The sequence below is a fragment of the Neopelma chrysocephalum genome, unplaced genomic scaffold (assembly GCF_003984885.1).
Source record: "Neopelma chrysocephalum unplaced genomic scaffold, ASM398488v2 Primary Assembly neopelma1_73b, whole genome shotgun sequence".
NCBI classification, from domain to species: Eukaryota; Metazoa; Chordata; class Aves; order Passeriformes; family Pipridae; genus Neopelma; species Neopelma chrysocephalum.
In genome coordinates this window covers 7,177,880-7,203,516 of record NW_020897734.1, presented here as the reverse complement: position 1 = coordinate 7,203,516, position 25,637 = coordinate 7,177,880, and positions in this window count along the sequence as shown.

Here is a 25,637-nt window from a genome sequence, read left to right as displayed (position 1 = left end):
ATGGACAACTCCTACCCACCACAGGATTAGGTATTGAAAACCTCTGAAACAAACAGCAGAGCCTATAAAATACTACAATAAAGCACTGGTAAATTTTAATGCTAGAAAGCTGCAAATGCTGATTGTATTTCCACAGAGGGCCAATTCAACATGGAATATAATTCATTAAGTAAATGAATGTCAACTTCCAAAATACACAAGATCCAGCCAACAAAGTGGGACCATCACTATATCTTAATCAGATGGTCTCAGAAATGGTCTCACAAATGCAGGACCAAATTCCATCTGTTTGCAAAGGTTGTTTAATGTCTGATATGTGAGTTCTCCAGTCTGCAAGGCCAGTAAATGTCCTGATTATTCACCCTCGTATAAGTTGACTGGCAATTCCAGTTTCTTCCTGAAGTATTTTAACCACTTAGCTGAAATAGATTTTAACACACAGTTGTTTTTTTGCCTACAAAATATCTACCACCTACGGAGTCGCTGCATTTTTTCCTGTTTGATCTCAAAGTGAAAAGAAGCCCAAAGAAATGGTTCTGCTTGCAATTGAAATGATCAAAATATCCATCTTTCAGCATTCTCCCTAGAATTTTGTTCTGCCTTCATATGTATTGAGAAAAAGTACTTGAAACTAGAAACAGAAAAGACTTTTTGTTGTTGACAAAGCTGTCAAGATTTCTCAATTAAAGAAAAAGGAAATAATTTTTTCAAAACAAAAAATATCTTTAACAAAGATTTCTACATTGGAAACTCACTTCTTACCCTTTAGTGAACAATTTGTTATAGAGACTTCATACTCCTGTCTTCTAATTGACACATCTTTTATATCCAGAGTGTTTTTCTCTTTCTTTGAATATATCCTGTCAGGTAGGACATACATACAAAACAAAATTAATTTGGTTGAAACTCTAATTTGATTCTGTTGATAAAAAAAAAAATAAATATTCCATCAAATGATTCAAACCATTCTGTCAAGAAAACGTCCCTGGCTACTTCCAGATCTTTTCTGCAGCTGCAATTTGCAAAAGAATATCTTTTCTCAAAAATTAATTCATGATTTTAAAATGGGTATAAGAGCCTTCTCTCCTGAAGTGCTGAATGTCTTTGTGAACACCTTCAACTCGCCCAAACATGAGGGAAGTTGTGCATTTTACAGATTTATATTCTAAGGTACCACATGAATTACAATGTCACACATTCTCCTTAGTCTGTCTCTGGCATTTCTGGCTTTTATTACTATATATCCTAGAGAAGGGTTTATCAGATAGACTCTGGTTATTTATTGATGGCTTTAAAATAAAAGCCACATTTACAAATGAGAAAATGTTGTTATCTATCTTCCTGATTTTTGTAAGAACTCCTCCTTCTTATAAAATTTCATAGCACCCTTTAGCTTCTGTTGCAAATTGCTGTTCAAGAGAATTGGCTTTGGGCAAAGCACAAACCCTTTGGTACTTTAATATGGTGAAATAATTTTACAGAAATGCATTTGCAACATATTTGGTGGAAACATTTATTTGTTTATTATTGACTTAGCTTTTATTTCTGTGTCAGAAATTCGTATTTGAGATAGGAAATGACAGCAGAGATCAATGTTATGGTCATTTCACAAAGCCTGATTGTATTATTGGAAGTAATAATTTTGTTTCCTACGGAGGAAGAGCCTGAAAAATGAAGCAAATTCACATGCATTTATGCACAGCTACAGTGGCTGTTCAAGACTCGTTCAGAGACACTTTTCAATTTCCTTTTTCTTTCTTTTTTTGAATGGTAAAGCAGATAAGTTTGAAGGAAATATGAATATTGATTGCACAGTTCATTCAAAAACCTCTGTGAGCAACATTTGTAAGGGTTCCCAGGTTCCTGAACTTTATTTATGTCTATAACATTTCTTTGTCACAAATAGAAGCAGATGGGATATGCCTGTACCTCACACAGCTTCTAAATTATTGTTCAGTTTTTAGAGCTATAGCTGAATGCCCTGATTTTTATTTTTACTGTTCCTTCTTTAGCTCAAAGTAAAGCAGATACAGGGTAATTCTGGCACTGAGAGGAGATACTTTACCATCCTACAGCAATTAAACTCTTAAATTTGATGATGTGCAGTCAGTTCTCCTTACTTTTCTTGTTTAAGAACCAAAGGCCCCTGTGCACAGGGTGATGGCAGCAGGTTCACCTGTGTGCACACACCCAGCAGGACAGAACCACATTCACCAGCACAGAGCCCATCAAAAACTTCTCAAATTCCTCAGTCATGTACAAGGAACAAAAGAGTGACTTCAATCAAGGGCATCATGGTTCTCCATACCCATTTACCATAGGACTCCAATCTCATATTACTGAACAAAAAAAAAAAATTTTTTTTCTTTTAATTGATTGGCTTTTCCTTTTCTTCAATTAACATTTTGTTACATTTCCCAAATTATTAGAAACACAAGTGTCGTGGACTTCATTGAGGTTCCCCTCGTGAGTCTGTGGATTTATGGAATTTAACCTGTAAAAACTACATATACTATACATTTCACATTCCTGTAAAGCTACTTTCTGCCAGCCCAATAAACTCTTCAAAAACAACAAAAACAAAATGAAAAAAAATGAAAACAAGAGTCAAGAGAGAAAAAGAAAAAAATAAATCTGAGATAATAATACTGTGTAAATCAAAGCAGTTCTAATGAGTTCAGTGGACCAAGCCAACTCACAGAAGCTAAAGATCTGTCTGAATATATTGAAGAAATAAATGAAAATTGAGCACTATGATTTTCTCACACTTCATAGTAATACAATTTTAAGATCAGCTGACCTATGACCTTAATTAACTTACCAAATCTCAGTGTAGGACAAAACATGTTTACATGGGGGGAAAAGGACAACTCTACTGATCAGGAGATGCTGAGATGGTTCAAGTTTGACACTGCAGGCAGAATTCTGAAGGACAGTTTACATTCTCCTAGTTTCACAACACGATATAGATAAAGATATCACACTCAATTCAGAAGTTTTCTTCAGGGTTTTATCAAATCCCCAGGTCCCCCATATGTCTTTACAGCAGAAGATGTTAAGATTTAGAAGAAGAATTCACACACCCCTTCACAAAGAAAACATTTCCTTTTATGTTCTGCCTGCAAGGAAAAATAGTGGAAAATAAATGCTCCATGGAAGAGAGTTGTGCTATCCTCTTTATCCTCATCAAGACTTAGAATGAGAAGACAATAATACATGGGAAACCTGTCAGGAGTTCTCTAAGGTGTGACTGTTGCCTAAGATAAAGTCTTACCCAATTTAAACCATCCTCTGCTCTGCCCTGCTGAAAAGCTCAGTGGCTGCTGCAGCTTTGGTGTGTGAGAGAGGTTCAAAGTAACAAAAACAAACTGGGTGATATTTCTTTTACCTTCACTTTTTTCTTTATTTCAGGACGGACTCCTCAGGAAATTTTTTCACTGCTTTAAAACGTAAATCTAGAATTAGTTGGCCAACAGTAACTGTTGCAGTCTCACCTCTTCAGTCAATTTATCAAAACACTCTCCGAGATCATATTAAATATTTTTACTTTATAGGTTGTGAGTTCTTTGTCTTTCTTTCCCCTCTTTACTTTAACTATCGTCATCATTAACTACATTAATAATGTATCATCAGATATTACACAGTTTGCAATATTCACTACATTTAAAGCCAGTGCTGTGTTCCAAGTCATACCTTGCACAACAGTCACATTTTTGACTGTGACATTCCTTCACAGACCAAGGAATACACATGAGAATTTACACTCATACCTTCAAATGGTTCAATTTAAAGATTGAATCGTTTAAAGGGATCAAAAATCACAAGCATTTCAGTAAAGGAATCACAAAATATGTGTCAAGATTTCTCATACTTCTTGAATTTATGGCTTGAAGTTTATTTTTTCCTCTCAGTTCTGGGATGCAGAGAATGGAGAGAAAAAGTAATCTCTCTATTCCTGGGAAGAACTTCTTATGCAAAAGAAACAGCTTCAAGGGTTATGGCAGAGTTCAAAAGCCTGAAATGCAGCTCAAAGAAATATCATTGGGTTTACAGTTTCAGACTTCATGACCAGAAGATGTTAACATGACACAGAGTAGATGATCTCCCTCATAAGAGACTGAACCCAGTTACAGGAGAGAAACCTGTCACGGGGAAAAAAAAAAAAAGAAAAAAGAAAAAAAAAGTCAAAAATGAAGTTTTCCCTTACCATACAAACAAAATTATTTATACTTAACTGATTCATGGGAACAGAATTATTTATTTACAGTGGTACACAAAATAGGTGCAAGAGTTTTGATTTTCCAAGATGGTGAAACTTTGGGCATCATTTATATTTGTCCAAGCTGGCTTTGAAACACCCATCATTATCACTACCAGATCATAAAAAGTGCAGAAAGAATTAGGAGGGTCCATATTTGATTTATTTCAGTAATTTAAATACTGAGATATCAAGTTTATTATTTAAAACAAAAAAGGCACCTATCAAGGCAAAAAAAAAAAATGAAAAAGCAATGAGATGGAAAGAAAGGAAAGTAAAAAGAAATATTGAGTTCATTTTACAATATATCAAATCTTTACTTGCTATAATGATTAGCTGGATCTAACTCTAACTCACTTTTTAATCTCAAATACCACAGCCATACAATTTAATATAATTTCTTGTCATGCAATGACTTTGTATCATATATAGCAAGACATTTCATGCTCTGTAGAGTAAAAAATGTAGGTCAGGACCCACAGGCTATAGTCAAGTTATGCTGCTGTAAGTTTAACATATTATTCTTTTGGTAAAAAAATAAAACAATTTAATTTCACACACATAAGCCAGTGATCTTCAAACATTCCATTTTCTTAAGAGTAAAAGGAAACTGACTCCTAACACCTGATTAGTCACCCTACTACACACAGAAAGTTTTCAGCAGGAAAGAAAGGAGAAAATGCTGAAATTTTGCCTTGCTTGTAAATGAAAGTGGGTCCAGAGAATTGTAATTGATGCTGAAAACTGACAGTCAGTTCATCCACCTGTACATGGTACATATACACACACCTCCTTTCTGCTCTAGCAGGTCTGCACTCAACTGCTTCAATTGAAGGGCTGCAAAAGACTAACAAAGCTTATCACTGTGTCTTACTTCATCTAAAAGAGCTTTTCTTCTTTTAGGGATCTCTGACTGCAATGCTCTCCTTGTGTTTTTACCTTCACTTACCAGATCAAAAAGTTATGGTTAAAAGAGTGATTGAAATAAAGAAGACAAAGGCATCAGCAAAATTACAAAAAGATCTCATACAGTCCAATTTGTTGGTTTACAATGTGTTAATGTTCCAATTGGATGTTGGACAAGTGACATTTTTAAAGTGCTGGAAATGTTATATACATTGGTAACAAGCCCTGCCTACTTCTGGTCTTACCTCCAGTGCCTCACCTCTCTGAAAAACATCTCAAATAAACACAGCAGAACTTGAACATGGGTCAGAGTCTGTATTAACCTTGCCACTTCAAGAGAATGCTCATTTCTTTCAATAACTTTCTCCCAGGAAATTGGTGATGTGGTGGTCAAAGCAGCCAGCCCTGCACTATATAACCAGCTCTGACAGGAAGGATGCTGCTCCATCTTACAGCACAGTTTCAACCTGATTTCTCCAGGGATGACAGCTCAAGGGAGAAAACATCCAGAACAGGAAGGTTTTCATGAGAATTAACATCGGGACCTGTTTAATGTTCCCCTCTCCCTACTGTTTGGACATGGATACACTGAATATTTCCTGTACCTGCGAATGTCTCAGCAGGCAAAGGTGTGCACACCATAGAGTTGCAGGACAAGTCATGTTATGATAGAGAAAATATTTTTAAAGGTTTATTTTTATGGCTGCAACATATTTACTTTCAATACCTCAAAAAACAATGTGTCCTTAGTTAATCAGTACTACCCCTCTACACACCAAGAACAGAATATACAGTATCTATTCCATTACACCAATACAGAAAGATGGCAAACACCATTTTGGGGGTGTATTAGTATGTAATATCCCCAATGCTGCCTGTGCAAAATCGCTTTAGTCATGAGTCATGGTCATATATTTAATTTACAGTTTTCTGCAACCCCTCTGGCCATTCCATAAATTAAATCTGCAAAGGATCAAAGATCTTTGTAGTTTCACCTGGGGATGGCAGAGATGATTCTTACTTAATGCAGGTTCCTGTTAACTTCCCAGAACACTGCCACATGAACATCAATACCCAGACCCATCATGGCCAAGCCCTGCTGAACACGATCTAATACTTCCCTGACTATAGTCAAACTCAGGAATGAGGCTCATTCTTTATGAAGGTAGAACATGGCTTATGAAAATCACCCTACTGGACTTAAACAGAGCAGTTTCTCGAGGCTGTTGTACTGCAGACAGTTTCAGACTTCTTAAATCAGTAAAATCAAGCAAATAAATCCTGCATTCACACTTGCAGCCACGGTATTTACCAGGTAAGCTTATTTTTGGCCTGAAAAAGGCTCTTTGGCAACCTTTCCTTCTCAACAGCCAGAAATGCTTAAAAACTCATGGGTTATGCCATGTCTGTCTTCTTATGGGTCACACAAGCTGAGCCATGCAATCACAATCAGCTCAGAAAGATGGGGCATTAAGAAAATGTTCATTGCAGACAACGCATTCAGATCCTGATTCATATTCCCTGTGTGAATTAAGCTGATGTGCTGCAATCTGAGTAACCCACTCGCTGAATGCTCAATTTAATCATCAAGCTACACATTGGTGAGAAAATCCTCTTCAAAAGACTTTCTACAAGCTTTAATTTCTAATGGAAAAATGAACAAAGGAATTGAGGTGTACATAGCGAACCTCATGAACAAGGTCAGGTTGGATACACACAGTAAAAGTTGGGTTGTTATTTTGTGAGGAGAACTATTAAAAAAACCTAATGGAGAATGGAAACCTGTCTATAATGGAAAACATTTGAGTTGAGCATTCTACCACCAATACTAAGAAGTTATTATAATCTTTTTTCTCACTAGAGATGAGCATAAACCAGCAGTGGTGCAGATTACCATTGAAAAACATTAAGTGAGAGACTGTAAATAAAAAAGGATCTGATCACATGGACAGGAGCAAAATTCATCCTCTACTTGATTCACATTAAAGTTTATGATTTAGTTAATTTTCCATGTTTCTCAAAAATCCCAAAGGAAGAGAGGAGAAGAGAAAGGAAAAACATCAAAAAACTAGATGGTTAAATACCCTCTTTTTCTTTTTTAATGATTAAATTTAGATATATTTGTGATTTAAAACTTTTGGGCACTAACATATTGCAGGTGTCAGACAGTATGGGCTGGCTACTTGTGAGACCATGTCACATAAAATATAAAAGGTAGTTCAGTCAAATATTGGAGCACACCCAGGCCATCAGATAAAGTTAAGCATATTGCTCTTTGGCCATTAAAAAGAACAAGCTTCCCAATCTATCCACTCAGTAATTTAAAGCCACTTCATTACAGCAGTGTCTTTTAAAAAGTAATAATATTATGGGTGCTTCTAGTTAAACTATTATGTTTGTCTCTTGTTCCAATTAAATTTACTCACTTATAAAGAAGAGATGAGCACATCTGAAACTGAAATTATCCTCATCCTAAGAACATTTATACAGTTTCTTTTCTGAGAATGTATTTTAACACTTCAACTAGAAAAATCTGCTCATGTGAAGATAAAATCCAGCACCAGAGCAGCATGAACATGTGCAAGGTCACTGTTCTTCTGTGATTCAGGCAGAGCACTGCAAATTATTTGTCTAATGTGCAAATTGCTGAGTTGCTAATGGCAAGATTCTTAACACTTCTAAGCACTGGAAAAAGGAGATCTCCAGCTTCCTTGGTCTGTGAGACACAGACTGAAGTCAGAATCATTGTCACATATCCTGGAAAATTTCACCTACATAGACCTCAGTTCTCAGGACACATCAAATGCTATAACAATTTTCTGAAAGTATAAATTTTAATAAAGGTTAAAGCCTATATTCACAAGACCAAGACTAACAAACAAACAAACAAAAAAAAAAAAGAACAAAAAGTTACTCAAGGTGCTGCTTTCATTATGAAAGACCAGAGAAGACTGAGGCTCTTAAAATCAGGCTTGGTGACTACACTTTTGCAAATAATAAGCTGCACAGATATCAAGCGCACTTCATATGGTTTGAGTTGGAAGGGACAGTAAAGAATCTCTCATTCCACCCCCTGCCATGGGTATGGACACCTTCCACTAGCCCAGGCTGCTCCAAGCCCCATCCAGCCTGGCCTGGGACCCTTCCAGGGGTGGGGCAGCCACAGCTTCTTTAGGCAGCCTGTGCCACTGGCTCGACATTCCCACAGTGCAGAATTTTTTCCTTATATCTAATCCAAATCAACCCACTGACAGTTTAAATCCACTCCCTCTTGTCCTGTCCCTCCATCCCTTGTCCCAAAACCCCTCTCCAGCTCTCTTGGAGCCCCTTTAGGCCCTGTAAGGTGCTCTAAGGTCTCCCAGAACCTTCTCCAGGTGAACCCCCCCAGCTCTCCCAGCCTGGCCCCAGAGCAGAGGGGCTCCAGCCTTCCAAGCATCTTTATGGCCTCCTCTGGATCCACTCCAGCAGCTCCACATCCTTCTTATGTTAGCAGATTTTAAAATTCCAAGTCTTTTCCTGCTGTTTGTTGCAACAAAATACCTTAAAAATAAATATATCTGAAGAAAAACTTTACTTCCCCTACTATTATTTGTCTTGCCTTCATAAATTACATCAACTCCAACTTAAATGCTTTTCTAAATTTAAGAATGCTACTTAATCCTATTTCTTTCCTAGCACAGGTGGGCTTTGCTCTATACACATTGCACTCAACACTTGGACATAAACACCTTTGCTCAAAATAGCATCAATTATGTGTATGTATTTATTTCATATGTCAAACACACTTAAATTCACAGAATAATTTGCTAAAAGGATAATCACATGAGATCTCAAAAAAATTAATGATTACTACCTGAAGACCTGACAGCATAAATAGAGAGAACTGCATTTAGGAACGTAAGGATTTTTTTAATGATGTCTTTGCCAGTGGAACTCCATACACACTGTAAAGGCCAGAATTTTTCTTCCAGTATTATTAAAAGAAGATTTGCTTCATTTTACACCAGAGGATGGTGATATGAAGGACATTATATGACCCAGAAAATTTCTCACCACTGGTCAGTAACAAAGAAAGAAACAGAATCCGGTTCTCCTCTACTTTAAGCACCATTCAAAACAAATGTTTATCCCTCACAAACATAAAGGGGAGGGGTGGAAAAATAAATAAGAAAAAAAACCAAGCACTAAAAATGTAGGCAATAACAAAGAGAATTCAGTTTTTTCAAGAGGTAAAAATCTTCTGAAGAAAGAATTTCATTCAGTGTGTTTGATTTATAACACACAGAAGCTTGCTTACATCCATCCATAAAATGAATACTATATATAACTGATGGATTTGCATCAATACATGAAATTGCAAATAGTCAAATGTACAAAGTCTAGTGGTCCCCAGCCTTTGGTCCTGAGATTTGTACCAAACAGAAACCCTGTATTTCAGGTAATCTGCATAAATGATGACTAGATAGATATCAGTATCTCAAGGCAGTACTAGGAAATTAATTGCTAAGTTGACATATATCAACTTTTTCTTTCCGGATGTGTTAGAATTAAAATACTGAGGAGGTGAAGTCACAGAAAATGTGACTTTGGTGGAGCCTGGAAGTGAACAGCCAAGGTAGCCTTTGGTACAAACAAGGTAGCCCTGCTGACTACAGCACACTTCTGGCTGTATTCATTATGTGTCTGTGTAATTGTTGTCTAATATTACACAAATATCTATTTTTATAAGGAGGAACCGGGATTCTCACAGCTCCTTTACTCTGATTTATAGGATTCAGTTATTCTAGCTAAAAAAGAAAAAGCAAACTGACAATCATTTTATTCCAAGCTGTTCCAATTATGTAGCCACTTGATTTTGAGCATGAATAGTTTGAATATGATATAAGAAAAGTGCTGGAATGGAAATAGCTGTTGACAGGCTCCCACTTATGGGAAATAGGAAACATATCTACTGTTTTAGGGTATTGTTATGAAACAGCCACTTGAGACTCCAGAGTCTCTTTCAGGATTCCAGGGAAATACTGGAAAGCTCAAACTTTCTTTTCTCCAGGGTTTTTAGTAGAAGACATTCATTCAAATTCAAACACTCCAATAAACAAGCAGGCAAGTAGAGTTAGTTACAAGTCTTCAAGGTACTACAAACCATGAGAGTGTTTAGTGTCTCAAAACCATTAAACTCAGCATAGATGCACACTCTTTACTGTGATGTAATGCTTAATTGCCTTTTTTTTTTTTGCAATGCTATGGATACCTTTAAAGACTACATGCCCTAGAATTTTCTGTTGTTTAATAATCATTTTCAAATACTTTTCATTAAAAATCTGTGGCTGTCCAATAGATGCACTTTAGCTGTGTTTCTTTTTACCATTTATTACTACACACACTTATGATCAACATTAATTTAAGCAGAGATGTAATAAACAGGTATGTTGAAACAGAGTTCCTTTAGCAGAAATCTGTTCCATTTTAGGCATGTTTTGAGACCAAGTCATCCACTTAAGTTTCTAGGTACATATGCTAAAAAACATTCCCCAAACAAGTATTTAATCATCAGAGGGTGTTTGATTGTACTGAAATATGAATGTTGATACCTTAATGATAATATTAATTGTTTGATTTCTAAGGGGATTTTTTCTAAGCTGGAAATTTTAGTAAATTCATTCATTGGCTGGCACTTTAATTTTTGTTTACAGATTTGAAACATAAAACATTCAATTTTGTATTTAACTTTACTCTTCATATCAGAAGTGAAGAGGAAGCTGTTTCTGTGAAACAGCTCAGACACTCAAAGCAGCAGTTACAGAACCTGTACTGTAGAAACACTGTTTAAGCACCTTCAGTGTTTTCTTATAATAGACTCTGGCTGTGGATTGCTCAAGGACTGCACAACACTTCTAAGCTTACAATGGAAACAATTAAGGGTAATGATCCTCTCTTTCAGATTACTGTACTCTTGCAAGATGTTGACTGAAAAGCCTTTATTGTGGCTACTACCTTTATTACTCCTTTAAACACAAATAATGCCAGCAACCAGCTAGAGGAGAGACACTGTGGAAAGGAAACTAGAGCAGATACACAGGCAGACCTCAAAAGTGATGGGAAGCATCTTCTTTTGGCCTAAAAAAGAATTTTTGTGCAATTCACAAAGCCACTGAACATTAAAGGCCTGGAAATCTGACAAGCAAGGAGATATTAAAAAATTCTCAACTTTTTATTTCTTGTTCAAGTTTTTATCTTCATAAAGCTCAGTCTTTGAAAGTCAAAGCCTTTTGGTATCTTTAGGGAACTGGAAACATGGAAACTCTTGATATCAACGCAATTTCCATCTTCCCTACTCATAACACCTATGACACTGGATAATCAATTAATATTCAAAGTATTTTGAAAACAAATATGTTTACCTTCTCACTTAAACTTGCTCATGCCAAAAGACAGAAGTTCACCTACTGCCATCACTTCTACCTTAACTAGAGTGAAACAAAAGAAAAGCAAACTGAATCTCCAATAAAAAAACCAGCAATGGTTCTGTCTCTCAAGAAAACACCCACAGGAACATTTTAAAGACATGGGGATACAAGTTAATGTGCACAGAAATGAACCACTGAAACAGGCATTAAGAAAACTGCTTTATAACCAGTAGGATACTTTGCAAATAAATAAATATGTTTACTGTCCTACTGATTATAAACTATCTCTGCTGATGTTTCTTCTCAGTTGCTCTATTTTTTACTCTGGGATTGTACAATCCTGGCACAATGGGGTTCTGATCCCAGCTGGGGCCTCTCAGCACTATCATCACAGCAATCCCAGAGATGGTGACAGAAATGCTCTCAGTATCAATAAAAGAAATACATGTGTGCATGTATATACATAATCTATTTTCCTGAACTTTGGTGACCTCCTCACCTTGATTTCCTGAAAAGATTGTGTTTTAAATGTGCTTGATTGTGAACAAAATAAAAAAATACTGTTTGCACTAAAAGACTCCCATCCAAGGTACTCCCATCAAAGTACCAATAAAAATGACTCTTACAATACATTAATGAAGCACACCAGGACAGAACCACTACGCTGTTGGGCAGGTGGAGGAATTTAAACAGAATGCTTTCCCAAATATTATCAGTAGGACAGATAGAATCATGAAACTCTATTTTTGAAAAAAAAAAAAACTTGGAAGTTGTGCTTTTAACTATCTCACATCTATCATAAGATTTCTCACTTAATAGTTTTTACTTACAGCTTTCATAAAAGATCCTTTAAAAAAAAAATTCAACTGCAACACACTGTTCTATCATTTCAGTGAATTGTTCACTAAAAAATTGCATTGACATAATGAATTCATAAGGGTAAAGGTGAATTGAATTTCTTTTGGTTTTGGGCTGGATGCATAAAACCAAGCAGCAACACAGAGGCAGAGAAAGTAGGAAGTGTTTTTAAATAATATAAAAAAGTAAAAATATTCTTCAAAATGAGTACTCCTAAATTTTGAATATGAGCATCATTGTCAGGTTTTTCATTGCTCAAAGTACTTATGTCAAATGTTAATGTCAATGTTTAAGTCAAAATATATTTGTTAACAATCCAGAAGAAGTTTTTCTATTTTGTTAATGGCAGCTTTAACACCTCCATTCCAGGTATCTTATAACAATACACTGATTAACATCATTGCCAGGGGAAGTTTTTAAATAATTTTCTATTGGAAGAGAAAATACATTTTGTCTTCAATAAATGTCCTGTGATTGCTAATTTTAAGCATATGTTAAACCAGTTTTTTATCTCATGTTTGAAGCTTACATTGATAATATTAATCACACTTTCTCCACTTCTTCCACACTATTTAATTTTGTTTCCATTTTCCAATGACTTTAAAACAGATATTTTCTTTGATATATTATTTAAGTATACCAAAGAAAGAATAATCCATAAATCAACAGGTAAAACATTTGGAATATATTTTTCACTTTCTATTTTCTATATTAATTAATGTATTTACAGCAATTTATTTCTTTTTGAAATAAAAGGACTTTTGGTGATAAATTGGCTATGTATCTTTGATCAAGTCAAGAAAATAATTTCTATTGTATTACCTTAAACACTAAGATCCTTTTGTCCTTTATATAAACTCCTGAAAACTATTATTAGACAGCAAGATAAATCCAGCATTAATTTAGAAAACACAAATCTAATAAACATATAGATCTCAGTAGGAATAAACTTTAGAATTTATTCTGAGTTTCAGGGCTCAAACAAGTATCTGGCTTTCTTCCATAATGGAAAGAAACTTTGTTTTACACTTCTAGATGTGCTGCTCAGCCTTGACTGCCTTGTGCTTTCCTACAGCAGGTTAGCAAAAGATTTCCTGCCAAGAACTTCCCTTAAATCTTACTCGAAGACTAATGTGCATATAAGTAGTAGAAAATACAGGCATATGGTAGCAACAGCTAATAGAAGGATGAGGAAAAAATACAGATAAGAAATAAATAATAAGATTGGATATTTATATTGAGTCAGTCTTATGCAATTAGGAACACAGAGCACTGCAGAAAAACACAGACTTAAAATAGTCCTTCTCCCCTACAGCCCCAAAGTGATACTTCATTTTATTAGGTCACAATAAAATACATTATAATTGTTTTCATATCACTACCACAGTGCTTTTAATCTAAAACAGCTTTCTGGTCAGAAATTAATAATCTTGCAAAATAGAAATAGCATTAACCTTCAAATTTGAGGGGAACTTGAAAAAACAGATGCTGGACTTTCAAAAAGTCCTTCCAGTCACTCAGTAAGGCAGCAAGGCAAGCACTTTTTTCTGCTTTAAGTAGAAATAAAAACTGTAAGACTCATTTTAAAAGTCACTTGAGTACAACTACTGCACAGAGACACTTTACCTTCAAATTCCTTCTCCCATGGCCACTACATGTTCAGACTGCAGCCAGCTGTCTGACATCCTTCTTTCTGATGGCTCCTCACAAGGCATCCCTGCAAGTCTAACTCTCCCACTGTTACAAGTCATCTTTATACCCTTTTCTTTGGTTATTTGGCACTGGTGTATTACAGGAACTACCCCAGGAACAATAAAAGCCTTCTGGAATCAAGTAGAACTCCTTAGGGCATGTTTATATATGAACATTGGACTGGAATAACTCAAGATGTGAACCCAAACCATTGAAGTAAAACTAGAATATAATCAAGATGATCTCTTATTTCATTGAGAGCTGCTGACAAAAAAAGATTTAGTAAGAAAATTAGTAAGTCTGCTGAAAGAAAAAAAAAAACAAACCCAAAAAACAGTGTGCCCACTTATGTGTTCATTCAAATCACTCATTACCATACATCAGGCTGCTCCTGAGGGGTGGGATGGAGGAGACAGCTTCTCCACATGGATTTGAACAGGCTGGGGAATCGCTGCTGGGAAGCTCATGAAGTTCAACCCAGGTGAGTGCAAAGCCTTGGATCTGGGATGGAACTGCCCCAGCAGCAATTCAGGCTGGGCAGGGACCTGGTGAACAAGTTATTAATTCTGTCTTCACTGGTCTGCAGTTCCACATAACATCTGATTTTTCTCTGCTGGATACCATTCCTGTTCACTTTGTTACGTCTAAAACTGGTTTTCCAATGCTCTCCTGGTTGCTTTCACTTAACACCCAGTCATTGACTGTACACCTGAGTTACTTATAACCCTGGGGCCTCTGGGATCACCCTGTGCTTGATCATGGCAAGCCCAGAGTGTACCATATTAAATACCAAGGTGTATGTGACACCTGTGCCCTCAGATAACCATACAGCAGAAATAAATCTACCAACCTACAATTTCAGTCATTTCTCTAACTTAAAATGAAGCTTTTTTTTAGAGGATTTCTGAATTCAGCCTTAAGCTACAAGGGTACATTCATCCACTAAAGAAAGTTTTCCAGCCCAGGAAATTAACTTACTCTGGCATCATATTTGAGGTGATGCTATAATCATTCTCTTCCTTGCATAATGTCTGGCTGATTAAAAAATCCTGATTACAGTGGTAAGCAAGACCTGAGGGTACTGCTTATTGTCATGTCTAACAGCCTCTAAACATTAGATATTCTCCAAACATGAGAATCTATCAAGGCTAATGAAGTCAAAGAATGGATGAGTCTGGCTACATTAGATATGAGAAGGAGAAAGTTCACCTAAATCTACTTTCTTAAAGATATTCACAAAAGCAAAACACTGCTTGTAAAAGCAATTGATAGGGAACACAGGAATGTAGCAAAACCAGAATTTCAAAATCCTATTGCTAGTGTGAAAATAGGTGAGGATATTGTTTTGTTTGCTTTCTCCAGTTTTACCCAGAACTGAGAATCCAACATGTATAAACTACTCCTGTAGAGAACTCAAATCATAAGCCAGGTATTGTGTTCCAGGTGATGACAATTGTAAGGCTTCCTCTCATCTGCCTTGGAATTGAAATTTCTCTCAAGAGGTTTGTGTAGTGACTGGGGATCCTAGTTGGATACAGTGTACCAGTGTTATCATTAGAAAAATGCTTACAGGGGCACATGTGTATCTGTATATAGGAAGTATGTGTAGAACTCATTGTCTCAATTTCAGAGCCATCAAAATTCCATAACTTGTAAACGTTAACTGATGGTTTTCTTGCGTGTCAGGGAGAACTAGGCAGCCCTGATCTGGTGCGTCTCATGCAAGAGCTGTTTATTGTGACCAAAAAAAAAATTATATTTAATATAGGAAATTATTTACCTTCTAAAGTTTAAAACTACTATAAACAAGAACTTTATTTCAACAAGAAATGAATCCAAATTCTCACACCTGAAACTGTAAAATAGATTATTCTGTTAAAAAGATCTGTTTTCCAGAAAATTTTTAAAAACACATAAAAGCATTCCTTTTCCTCTATCTGACATGGCAGTGAAACAGTGGGACCTAATGTTCACTTAGCAAAGGGATAGGTGGAAAAAAACCACTCCATTGAAACAAATACTATTTCTTTTTAGAGAAGGAGAGGGTTTTTTTTTTAAATAGATAGAACCCAGAGTGCAGTTACTGTAGAGCTTTTGTCGGTGCTTGTTTCAAGTGCCCTGAATAGCTCATCACAGCTCTGTCAGTCCAGAGCAGCAGAACTATTCCAACAGTTTGCTAAACCCCTTTGTATCATACAGCACTGTCATGCATTTTGTGTAGTGCAGCTCTTTTACAAGTCCAGTTAGTAGATAATAACTACAGCTGGGTAAAGGAAACAATGCCTTTTCTTCCCATCACATGCCTATGAAGATAACAATCACACTGGCCAAATTAGAGTATGCCATAAATAGCCCACAAGTCTCACTATTTCAGCTCTTCAGTGTACCAGCTTCCTTTAATAAATTCAGAAGTTTCCCACCATTTGTGTCAAATGCAATATCTCAAAGAAGCCCTGCTCTACAGAGCAAACCTGCAAAAAGGAAAATACACTTCCCTGTGCAGAGAGGAAATCAAGCCTGCCTAGTTCAGACTGTACTTTGATGTAGCTTTATGCTCTCCTCTCTTTCATTTACCCGAAGTTAACCAGCTGATAAACAGTAAAAATGTATCCAGGAAACCAAAGATTATTCACTGGGGAGAACAAATTACAAAACTGTTCTTCATGCCCAGTAATCACTTAAATCACAAACCATTAGCAGCAATCACATTGAACATATCAAACAACTTGCAGCCCCAAGAAGCAGCTAACCACAATCCCTCACAATGCAGACAATTAGCAGGTATGTCATTTAGTACTGCTAATAAAAAATGATTCAAAATGGCTACTAAAACATAGTCTCAATAGCCACTTTGCTATGAAGCTTTGACCACTGAATAAAGCAGAATTTTAACCAAATCATTCCAGTGAAGCTCCTTCCTTAGATAATTAAACATGTCTTAAGAATTCAGTGTACACATACTGCAGGGACTTTGAAGAAAATATATTGAGATATGAAAATATTCAACTACAATTTGTAAATTAAATGTTCCACCTGAACATCACAAAGTACTAGTGCTCAAATCATTGTTTAATAAACTGCCAAGATGCATAAACATATACTCATGAAATTGCGTGTTCCTTTCAGAATCTCAAAAAGCCAAGGGATACAACCATTTCCATGCTATAAAGACGTTCCTTAGGATTTTGGTAAGTATCCAACATGAGCCTCCCCAAACAATCTTGAGAAATTCTCTTCCATTACATTACTGACTTGTTTGTTTTTAAATTGATGGAATTAAGAATATTTGAGATAGTCAAAAAGAATACTAGAATTTTGGACATTAAAAAAATCAGAAGAGGAAAATAGCAATGACTGGTAAGAAATGCAGTATCTGCAACCAGCTGATTTAAGTTTCTTTGGATACTTTGAAATACCTAAAATTAATGTCTACTTTTCCTGCAACCTACCAGATACAACAGATATAAACTGACAACACTTATCAATACGGTATTTGAATGTAACATTCAGACACACATGGATACAAAAGGAAATAAAGATATAACACATCAAGTTTGAAAACCAAAAATAATTTTTGATAGTAAAAAAGTGGAAACAAGAGGTTAGACGCAGGAAATCCTACAAGTTCATAAATAATAATTATAGGAATCAAAGCTTAATTTAGTACCTTTGACGTTTCTGTTATCTGATCCTGGTCCTAGACTGCTCCACATAAAAACAGAATTTAACAGTAAAGATAAAACCAATAGCTCCTGTAACAACATTAAGTAAAATTAAATTGGTATTTCTGTTCTTCCTGGTACATAGCCATTTGTTACAGTAAGCAATTGGAAAGGTGCATGGCTGAACACATGGCATTCTTTGGCCTTTGTAACACTGGGAGAACAGGCTGGTGACACAAACAGGCACCCAGTGCCTTCCTCTGGAATCCCCCCAGCATGACCTGGGCTGCAGGACAGACAGAAACACCCACAACACCCATATTTCACCTGGCTCAGAGAGCCAAGAGGCAGGGATAATCCTTCTGGGAGAGCCCAGGCTCTGCAGTTCACTGCCCTCAAACACTCCCCAAGCATCAGGAATCACTGGATTAGGGTTGCCCACGTCATTTCCCATCTGCTCATGGACTACCTATCCAGAGATTTCTGAAATCCCTTTCTGAACCTTTCTTTCTCCAAAATTCCTGTCAACTGATTCCTTAAGCTTTCCATGCAGAAGTACTTCATGGAATATGTCCAGGGAAGCTGTGGCTGCCCCATCCCTGGAAGCATCCCAGAACAGGTTGGATGGGGCTTGGAGCAAACCTGGTCTAGTGGAAGGTGCTCCTGGCCCATGGCAGGGAGTGGAATGAGATGGATTTAAGGTCCTTCCAACACAAAGTACTCTATGTTTCTATGATTCTATTTTAAATTGATGTCCTGTCAGTTTTAATTAGTGCCTCTAGTTCTAGTACCAAGATTTGTTGAGTAAACATTCAATATTTACTTTACTCACTGCCTTTATGATTCAATAATCCTCAAATTCCCCCCTTTTCAGTTTTCTACTTGCCTAACTGAAGAATTTCAGGCTTTTTAGCCTTTACTCACAAGGAGGCTTCTTCCATCCTCTAAATTATCCTATGAACTTCTGTAACCTAACTTCACTGTGTCCTTCTTAGAGCACTCAAGATACGAGTAGAAGGTTTTAAATAGCCTTTATCTCTTTCTCAATACTTTTCCTGATAATGCCAAAGATATTTTTTGGGAGAGCAGGTATTCACTGAGCCAGCGATTTCAGAAAATGTTAGCAGTGACTCTGGGTTCTGCTTTCTGAAATCTGTCAGCATCTTATCAGGTTTAGATAAGATTTTTTTTTCTCCAGATTTATTACATTAAATTTATCCACACAGAAACTCATATGGCACTTTTTTGCTCATTCCTTACATTCTGTGTAGTCCTCCTGGCACAGCATTAGACAACCCAAAAGAACCTTGTTCATCTGCAGCCTTGGAGTCTTCACTGCATACAAAATCACTAGAATTTAATTTTCTTCTTTGCCATTCAGTCTGTTTCTCTGCTAATTTTTATGAAAGGTGCCCACTGAAGCCTTCAACACTTCCCACAGTCATGTCTGTAGGTTAGAACATACTTGGATTGGAAATAACATTTGAGCTGTTTGCCTGTTATTCAGGCTACTAAAACCAGCTCTGACTTTCTCTTAGCTAACATTACGTGTTGAAGATAACCACAGGATTTTAGATAACACCTCCTGGCTCTGACTTTGTACCTTGGACTACCAAGAGTAATGAAGTGATGATGTGTGGGACTTTTGCCATAGGCATTCCATGGCTGAATTCCAGTAAAAGTGAGGTCTCAAAAATAACTGAAGTTGGGTCAAGGCAGAGTCTAATTGTTTAGCTGAGTATCTAAAACCCATTGTAGCTATCCAGACATCTCCAGTGAGGAAATCAGTAAAGGTCTGTCAGCACGTGATTTTTAAAGAAAAATTTTTCTTGCTCTACTCTGAATATTTCAAAAACATTCATAATGGATACATTTTAAATTGGAAAAAAGTTAATACACATATACTTTTGCAGAGAAACTTCAGGTATTTGATTGGGCAAATATATCCTAATAATTTCCCTTTTTTTTTTCCTTTTTCCTTCTTCGTGTTTTGGTTTTCAAAGAGCTTTTTATTTTACTTTTTCTGTTTATTTGTTTGCTGAGAGTCTTTTATGGAGGAGGAGGTTTATTAATCACATCTGAGTCATCTCAATGCTTAACACTTCAAAAATTTTTAGTGCCTTCATTCAGTGAGGGAAAAAGAGCTTTACAAGGAAGATTTTATCTCCACAGACATGCTCATCAGTCAACAGTGACTGATGCTGAAACCCAGAGCAAACCCAAATTCTCATGCCTGATTCACTCCCCTTCACAGAAGGTTCTCAACTCCCTGGATCCAGAAGTTACTCTTATGATCTCAATGGATTTGGGAACAGACATGATTTTTCCCTTGGACTACAAGTAAACAAGTACAGAGTGAATGACAGAACAGACACCCAGATAATAATAACTAGATGCTCTGTCAGGAGCAGCAACAACTAATTAAATAAAATTCCTTGTGATCAAAGTTCAGCAATAATACTGGGTGACTTTTAACTTACTTATATTAAATCTTGGTGTACAAATGTAGAACAGTATGTGTCCTTTAAAAGAAAACATGCACACCCCCATCTTCACTTTGCAAATTGACAACAAAGCTTTCCCTAATCACAGGAAGGCAGCGAGATTTGGAAAACCCTTGATGAGACACAAACCTCTTTGCCACTACAGCATGTCACATCTTCTCAGAAGGTTATTTTTCATCTTTTGGATGCTGTAAAACTCTCCTGTGCAGAGCAAAATGCCCTAAAGCCCTCAGAGTCTGGCAGTGATTCATTCCTGTGGTACAGCTTTGTTGTCTGGAACTGCAGAATCAACCAGTGATGGTTCCTGCAGCAGGGTCTCTCCTTGTCTTTGTTTTTTACAGGGAATGAGGCTTGTCTGCTGCTAAAAATGGTGCATCTCCCAAGCTACCTGTGTCAGAGGTGACTCTACATTTGATGTTAACACTAAGTCTTTTAATAGAAAGTAATCATCCTTCAGTTCAATAATGCAGCTGAGTTACTAATAATGAAGAAAAATAAAAACAAGCATGCAAACATGCATTAAAATAAAGGTAATAGCTTTCCATCTATACAATGCAAGTACAATTCTATATACATTTCTGTGTCTTAGGACATTTGCTGCCTTTTCTTTCTTCTCAGTTGATAGTGGACAGGTTCTTCCAGAAAGCAAGCAGCAGAGAGTAAACATTATGTTTCTTCACAGCTCGTTAGCTTCAAATAATTTTACATTTTTAGTCTAGAAATACTGTTTTATGCACGAGGCAGTACTACAGCAGCAAACCACCACCACTGGAAGGATGGCACTCAGTCCTGAGACCAAAAGCAGAGCAAAATCCCATAACAAAAGGGTGCACCAAGTCATGAGAAATCTTACTGAAGTCATCAGGATTATCTGTGTAACCAGCTTTTGGTCTGAAATGGCACCACTATCTCCTGGAATGCCTACAAAGTACCACTAACTCCAAATAGCCAAATTAAGCATTTATCAAGTTATGCTAAAACCACTGGAAAAAAAATAAGAGAGTAACAGCTAAAAAAAACTAGTAAAATGTTATGTATATTTATGTCATCTATCTCTAAATGAGACCAGAACCATATGCAGAGGCACTAACACCATGCCAAAAAACCCCACCAAAATGAAGAATAAAGGTGATTTCAATCTTTAAAAAAACTGGTCTTTACACTGAACCTGGCAGTATGGGGAGAGGAGTGGAATATAAACACTTTTCAGAAAAATTAAAATATTTTTCTTTCAGAATTCCATATTCTTTCTTAAATATTACACAGAAAAGTTGATTGCTGAAGTTATGTTACAAAAAAAGCAGTATCATCTTCTCCCTTCCCCAAAACAATTTCAGTAAAATAGAGTTTTCACAGAACTGCATGTTCTGGCAAAATGGTTTCATCTGCTTCCCCCAAACCCACAAATAGTAGAATATTAGATCAGCAAATAGATTTAAAAATATAAAATCAGCAAGAGGAAGTTAACACTTCTACAAATATGTTTACTAACCACATAAGAATTATTCTCAAGGGAAAAATTCATTTTAGAAAGCTGAAATCAAATTTCTTTGCCCAGAGCCTAATGCATTAAACCCCTGAATTGTGTTTTGGCTCAAGGTTAAATTGCAGTGCAGGTAGACACTGCAATATTAATTCTACCTTGAAGAGTTGTTTTGAAAATTCTGTAGAAAAACTAATAATTTTTTTAGCAGAAATTTTAGAAAAGGATATGAGAATTTATTTGAATCCCACCTTCCTGCTAACTAAGCTCAGAGACTCTTTGATGGGAAAAAACCAGGAAATAGTTGCAAAGACTTCAGTGTATATTCACTAAAATATTTCTAACTACAGTTGAGACAACTGGTGGAGAATTATGGTCAGTATAACTGCAATCAGCTCAGAAGTCAGCCTTGTATTTATAGCCATCCCTCAACCATTGCTCATGGCCTGACACCTTAACCAACTGTATAAAGATGTCATTGCTGGAAACAGCCCCATGAAGCTGTTCATCATCCACTGCACTGACACTGCTGGGAAGGGGAAGAGAGGAACCCACCTTTGCCACAGCCAGCTCCAATTATTGATACTGACTTCACTGCAAGGCTTAGATATTTGCCTTGTCAGATCTTTTTATCACCTCTGCTTCCAATTTTATGTTCTATTTAATGGTGAAGCCCTTTCTTACATGTAGATCATAAGAGATCTGTGGAAGGGAGCACTGCCCTTGGAGCTTCTTGGAAAGGACATGGCACAACAATTTCTGTGGTTCTGCACACTCCTGCAGGCAGAATTGCAAATTGGGAATCAGGGCAAAAAGCAGTTATCAGTCGTTGTCTAATTTTGTTCTGGATTTTGTATTAGAAAATTAACTTAAACTCTTTTTGGCCACCACTACAAGCTGGCACTTACAGAAGCATAGAATCTATGTTGGAAGTTGGAAAGGACTTTTTAAACCAATAAGTTCAACTGTTAACTCAGCACTGCCAACCTCACCACCAAACCATGTCCCCAAGTGCCACATCCACATGTCTTAAATACCTTTGGGGACAGCGACTCCACAGCTGCCCTGGGATTGACAGCCCTTTCTAGGAAGAAATTTTTTCCTCCAAATCTGAACCTCCTCTGGTGCAACTTGAGGCCATTTCCCCCTGACTTATCACTTGTTACTCAGCAGAAGAGTCTGACCCCCACCTGGCTACAACCTCCTGTCAGGCAGTTGTGGAGAGCAATAACATTTCCCCTAAGACTCCTTTTCTCCAGGCTGAGCCCCTCCAGCTCCCTCAGCCACTCCTGGTGCTCCAAACCCTTCCCCACCTCCATTCCCTTCGCTGGACGTGGATCCAACCCCTCAATGTCTTTCTTGTCCTGAGGGGCCCAGAACTGGGCACAGAATTTGCAGAGCCTCACTGGTGCCCAGCACAGGGGACAGTCACTGCCCTGGGCAGTGGCCACACTGTCACTGGTACATGAGTTTACTGGTGTCTCTCAAATAACATTATACAGCTCATAGTCCAAAAGCTCAAAGACTTAAGTGAACTACAGTTCAAATCCTTAGATTTGGGTTCCCACTGACTTCAATGTGAATTAAATGATAGAATTTCCAAACTGTTGTTTTGCATCCTGTTGTCTTACTGTCAAAGATGAAATGCCAGGCAGAGTATATGAGAAATACTCTGTTACAGAACCAGAAAAAAAAATTTCCACACCACTTAGGAGAAAAGACCCTTCAGGCACTGATGAAATAGGGCTTAGTGTTAAGCTTTTGTTTTGGATGGATTGCAAGGATTTGAATGGATTTTTTCATTGGGTAAATCTTAAGGCTTGATCAGCACCAAAAAGAACTGATAAGTGAAACAGAACTCACAGTACTAAGCCTTCCAAATGTGGTTAAAAGCTATTCCCCTTTCCCTTGTAGATTTTTCTACCATTTTTAATTTGACTTTAAACTAGACAAAGAGCTTTTTGATCTTTTTCACTTTTGTTTTTTTTGTGTCTTGCTTTAGATTCATGACAAGGGTATATGATGCAAATTAAAGAAGTTAACAGTGATGAAAACAAAGGAAGAAAACATCATTTATAGAGCTATAAAATTCCATACAAACCCTTCAGATCTTACTAAGGAAGGTGATATTTATTTTTAAGAAATATTAACTGTATCCATTGATTGTTTCATGGATAGGATTTTATGGCCAGCTTTTTAGAAGTGTAAATGAGTTGCAGGGATGGGCTGGTTGACTTGGGAGGGGGTAAAAAATAATCTGTCTTTGAAATCTATGTAAAGAAAATAAATCATAAAGAGAGTAAATCTCTAAAAATTAAGGTACATAAAACCAATCTATTTGTAAAATGAAAATTATATGTTCAACAGCAGGAGCCTGTAACACAGGCAGGGAAAACCCCCTTTAGGCAGACAGGGAGCCCAAGTCAAGCTTGGCAGCCTCCAAATTGCAGTTTAGCAGCCAGAAGGATCAGCAGTTGCAGTGCCAAGGCAGCTCAGCCATGTGCCATTATCTCTGCTGCCTCCATGCTCACATTTTAACCCTCCAAAAGCAGCTGGGCAGCACCTTGCCTTGTACTGGATCCAAAAACTAGTGAACTCATTTACACTCCAAGAAGTTAAAAAGCAGAAGCAAAAGTGTTCCCAAAGTTGGGTGCACACACTGTGTGTGCTGGGGTGTGTGCGTGTTTATCAAACTGACATTTCCTCTGAAGAATGGTTTATATACACCTCAGGAGTGTTAAATATTGGTGACAGGTTTTTCTTTCAGTAATATTAGTGTTGGTAGAGTGTGGTTTATGGGTCCTGATCAGGAATGTCACAGGTAGAGTCTGTGCCCCAGTATCAAACCTGGTCTAAGGACATCATATCATTGTGCAGAAGTCAGAGTATCAACAGCATCATGGACTAGATAGCCATGAGATAATTAATTAGGTCTAAATAGGCAACCAGACTTAATTTGAGGCTATTTGAAGGCAGAAGTGGCAAGATCAATGCTCATCTTTGTTACCACAAATTTTGCATCCCTATTAAATCTCATTATTAGCATCACACAAGGGACAGAGAAGGACGACTGTAGAAAGCCCAATCACTGGAAGAAGAAAAAAAAGCACATTTCCATTGTAAAGCACATACTCTCTCCAGCTGTTTTCCCTTCTGTGGTGCTATAGTGTGACAGCACAAGGCTCCCCATGTTTGGAGAAAAAAAGAAAAGTGAAGGGCTTGCTTCAAAAGATAATTGTACTTGGAGGAAAATATGCAAGGAGGAGGCTAAGGAGAAGACTTCATAATATTATTCAGAGACTAATTTAATCCCTTCAGAATCAGTACATCAAATAATCTCTTGATTGTGAAGGCAAAAATAGGAGGGTAATTTCTCTCAAGATAAAAGTTAGTTTTAATGAATGTTCTCCCTCCTCAAGAGGAAAACACAATTTTACCTGAAATGAAGAATTAGACTATTAACAAAAAAAGGGTGAAATAGAAAGGAACTAAACCAATCTAAGTATTGCTGGAAATGTACCACAAAAAGTAGGAAAAGCTATTTAGCTATTTTACATGTTGCAAAGCAGAGGCTAAGGAAAGACTCTTTTAACCTTGACTTGAAAGTTAATGATATCATAATACTGAAGTTATTCTTAAAATGTAAAAAAAAAGACACAGCCCCTGCATGGATCACTTGTGTCACTCTTGCTTCCCATGCTGGGACCAAATGCTAGGCAGAATTAGTTTCACAACACAGTAATTCATAAGCCAGACAGTCCAACTGTGATCCATCTCCTGTGCAGAGATTATTTAAAAAGTCAAAGCAACTCTGCTGTGACGTAATGTAAGAGACTGATCTCCACCAAATCCATACTGAAATTCTAT